The sequence below is a fragment of the Teleopsis dalmanni genome, chromosome 1 (genome assembly GCF_002237135.1).
Source record: "Teleopsis dalmanni isolate 2A chromosome 1, ASM223713v2, whole genome shotgun sequence".
In the NCBI taxonomy this organism is placed as follows: Eukaryota; Metazoa; Arthropoda; class Insecta; order Diptera; family Diopsidae; genus Teleopsis; species Teleopsis dalmanni.
This window is the reverse complement of record NC_051846.1, coordinates 82,813,315-82,818,296: the sequence shown is the minus strand read 5'-3', so window position 1 is coordinate 82,818,296 and position 4,982 is coordinate 82,813,315.

The following is a 4,982-nucleotide window of genomic DNA, read 5'->3' as shown; positions in this document are numbered from 1 at the left end:
GATATATTATATATCATATATCAATTAGTTGTTTTTATATACTCTGAAATGAATATTTTATATAACACTTATAAATATAATTTCGATATAATAAGAAATATTATTGAAAATTATTTAGTAAAGCTGTTGTGTATTGATAGTTTATTATAATATATATAACGTGTATGAATCTTTTTATAGCAACACCCGTCATTCCGATAGTAACGAAAATCGTGATTTTAAATTGAATGAAAATTCTTAAACTAAGAAAAACAAATTAAAAAAGAAACAAAACTTCGAATAAAAAATATTTTTACTCATGGGTATCAACGATGGATGCCTCGAATTGGGATGCTCATGGGGATTTTCAGTGTCATTGTTATTGTAGTCGTAATTGTTTCAGTTATTGGAGTTGAGGTGTTTTGCACTTGCCATTGACTGCGCAAAAATGCGGACAGAGTTTTTCACTTTTTTATTTACAGATTTTATGAGATATAAAAACTCATTCAAAATTCGTTGAATGTGAGTTGAATTGCAATTATTAGGAGGAGTAACAGTCAAAAACTGCAGATGCAAAAGTAAACAAATCAACAGTGGGTTAAATGTAATTTAAACAAAACAAAAGATATTTTATACCAAACTCTTGTTAAAAAAGAAAATTTTATTAAAACTGTTAAAACAGCAAACAGTCTAATTTAATCCAGAAAACTAAATGAGAGTTAGTATCATTGCAGAAATGGATTCAGTTTGTCATTGCTTGCGGATTTCTGGATATCCTGAAGTCTGTGAAGATATGTAATAGAATATAAATAATATGGAAAAACTAAGTTCTAGTGGTTAGCCTTCTGTGAATTACTTTTAGTGTTAATGAAATAGTGCTCTCCAATGGAGAGATAATATTGATCATGTTAAGATTTATCATTAAAAGTAAACCATTCCATAAATACATGCATTTTTTTGACTTTCTTTTTTTCTCTTCCTCTCCCTCTCCGTAATTTTCACTTTTAAATTTTTTAACATCCTTATTTGATTTTATCTTCCGTGAGGCGGTACTTCATAGACCTCTTGAAGAAATTTTACAGAATTGCGTTCTATATATTATGACCCTGGTTAGTGTCATCTTTCTTGTTCGTACAGCAATCGCTCGCAAATCTCAAGTAGTTTGTTAATAGGTTATTTAAGTTACCTGGTAGCTTAAGATTTTTAATAATTAAGTACTAAATTTAGCTTGAGCCTTCTGAATGTGTAATATTCTTTTAATTGAGTACTAAATTGTGAGGGAGTACTGTGCCTTAAGAGTTGTTACAATTCAATTAATTTTTGTAGACCGATCCTGTGTCCCTTAAGAATTGTTGTTTGAGAAAAGTCCTACTAAAAATAATTGGAAATCTTTAAAGAAAAATTTTTGCGACTTGAAAGTAGAATTTGTGTTACTGAGATTTGTGTAGTAATTTTGTTTTTTTATTTTCTACCGATTTATAATTCATATTTTATTTCTGTTTTATTATTTTATGAATTCTTCGTTTTACACCACAACATCTGAGAATCGAATTGTCTGCTGAAGTGATTCCATGCCGTTTTAACTTCTGACTTAACAGTTGACTGCATCAAATATGAGTTATGATGTCATGTTGCCACTGCTTGCCCAGATGCCCTGCTGTAATTGCAAAGTTTTACAACAAAAGCTGAAGCACTGCAGCTCCGAAACTCTGAAGCTCTGAAACTCCGAAGCATAAGGAAAACACTCGCAGTAAATATAAACTTAAGACTGCAAGTATCGAATAAGAAAAATCATCCGACGACACAGTTTCCATGAAGGTGATGAAGGAACAACAACAGCAACAACAACAAAGAACAATATTATTGACATAAAAAATATTGTTAACTGATTTTTATTGCCAATGTCAAAACGTTAAATGAATGATATGACTCCGTTGTGAATTACTTGAATGGGTTAAGGTGCTAAAGTTGTAAATCGTTGTAATAAAACAGCAACGTATCTTACTCGAACATAAGTGAAACTCTCTTTTATATAATTTTCATATCTGCGATCGCATAAATAATTATTATTTGCAGTCTCATTTGGAGTTTTATAAAAAAACATAAATCTTCGATTTTTAATTTGTACTCGTATATACTTTAATAACTGATAATAAAATTAAAATGTTGAGAAAATTATCTAAATACTTATTGATTTTTTTTCCATATAAACAATAATTATATTGACAATTCTTGATTGCGATTTGCAATTTTTTCTTTAAATTTATATTATTAATTTTAATTATTATATTTAGCGATGTGCTCATCAGCTCTAGTCTTGAAAATCGCTGGCGTCCATATAGATTTAAATCTTTGCACCTGAAGCATGTAAGAATTTATAATGTGTAGCATAACATTTTTTGTAAGATGTAAGATGTTTATGGAAAATAATTTATAATTAATTAGAATTAAAAAATTAATTAAATATATGATAAATTGGGCAGATAGACTTCTAGAAACAAATAAATAAATATGCAGGCTATCGTATATATACACAGAAGGTGTATGGTACTGAGTATAATAAAAAATCTTATTTTAAATTGCACATCTCATTCTGTATATATCAACCAATGTGCAGCCCTAGAGTTGTCGACTTGTAACTTAACTAAGTTTTATACTATAATACGAAGGCGGTTTGATAAATCAGAGCCTCTTTGAATTTCCCGTGCAGTTACTCCAAATCTAATAGTGCTGTCGTCAGCTGTAATCTACCAGTGGGCAACTTTATAATTTTGAGCAAGCTACGTCGTTCAGTTGGTGTTTCAATCAGACAACCTCTTGAATTTTAACGAAAATGGGAAAAGTGAATTTCATGTACTGATTAAGCATTCGTGGCGAAAATCCACGAATTGGGATACGAACTGCTACCACATCCAGCATATTCTCCAGATTTAGCTCCCTGCGACTATTTTCTGTTTTCAAAGCTAAAGAAATGGCAGGGCGGTAAGAGATTTGAGTCGAATGAAGAAGTCCTTACCGAAACCAACGCATATTTTGAGAGCTTTGAGAAAACCTATTATTTGGAGGGAATAAGAAAATTAGAAAAACGCTGGACTATATGTATCAAGCTAAAAGGTGATTATGTAGAAAATTAAAATGTTTATTTGCTGAAAAAAATTTGTTTTATTCAAAAAGTCACTGACTTATCAAACCGCCCTCGTAACTAAATATTATATAAAACCAATTTAAAGTACACTTTATTTAACAGCAGAAGTTTTAGTCATTTTTTTCGAAAAATAAATTAGTACAAAAATTTTTTCCAACAGAAGTTGTTCAGATCTTTGCATTTCACGTCTATTAAAATAATTATAAAGTACTTCAAATTCTTGGACATTTAATGGTTTCGTACTAATTTGATTATGTATTAAAAAAATCATTCAACTCAATACTATTTGGATCAAGTTCAGAACTATTAATTAGATATTAAAATAGATTTGACACTAAAATTCAATTATGTTGAAAAAATTACTAAAATTCAGTTCAGTATTATTAATTAGAGTATTAGTCGGACTTAATATATACTATATGTCTGTAGAGCAAGAACGTAGCTACAAATTTTACTTCAATAGGATCAAGTAGTTAAAATTAAAAATCTTTCGATGAAATCTCTTCGATTTCTTTTCGATAAAATTGTTAAAATTATTATAAAATTAAAATTTAATGAATTTAATGAATCCCACTAAGTCTAACTACATTTCCGAATAGTGTCTTATTCTTTGTAATATCAAAAAATGATCTGCCAGTGCTAGCTCTTATAATTGGTAAAATAAACAAAATCGTAAAAAAATAAAATTTCAATGTTGGAAAATACGTTTTACCACTATATGTACTTCAACTATATTAAAACCCTAGTAGGTGCATCAATTTTTCACATCATAAATTATACTCGGAGACAACGACTTTTTACAATCGATGTAATTTCTCAGTGCAATTCGAAGAAAGCTTTCGTTTTTCCAGCTCCTCCTCTTACTATGCACCTACTCTAGGGAAAAAACGGAAATTCAGACGTTGCTCTACAATTCGGCAATCGGTAATCGGTAACGTGATAATATATGTATTTGTGTATTTAATTTAATACTGCTGATGTGGTCAAAACTGTTGATTTGGTCTTTATTGTTTTGTTGTATATAAAAGCTGGAAAAAAGGGCTCAATAATTTATTAACTTAGTAATGTTCCATTTCCACAAAAATAAATACACTTAAGATTTTATAACTTCATCCAGTTCCCGAAATATCGTGCACGTCTCAATATCCCTAATAATGTTAGCGCAGGTTTGATAGTTGACTAGTCTGATAGCTTAGGTACATAAAATTTTTTATATATTTGAAAGGAGGACCTGTTCTTATAGTATGTTTTGCGATTGCTTGAGTCACTTGAATCTCAAGCATGTTAACTGGTCTAATGAAACCAGTCAAAATGTATTATTAGAAAACTATGAACTTGTAAACAAAACCATAAGATTTTTCCAAAGACCACATTATGACTATCTTATAATATCCGAAATAGCTGTATGGTCTAAAGTATATTTATTAAAAAATTGAAACTACATATAAGTTTTGTATATTGCCCCACAAAGTACTTCATACTTTTTTTCTAAACTTTCCTAAATTTTGTTTTGCTATCAATACAATAGAATGAAATGTGGGTCATCGCAAATGCATTGAATTTTGTATTTATAATTCATACATTTCCAGAACGCGTGTGCACCAAAAGTATAGTTCACAATATACTATAGTTCTATATTCAATTTTCAGAAACATCTGGTCCTTATAAAATGTTTGGTGTCTCTATCTGAGGAATAGATATTAAAGTACTACTTATGCCTAATGCAAAATCTATATAGTGGCTCAACTCTATCTGCTATCGCTTGGGGTATATACTTAATTTAAACTTAATTCAAAATGTAATCATATCAACTATATAGTATATATACAGTACTGATTAAATTTTATTATAGTTGTCT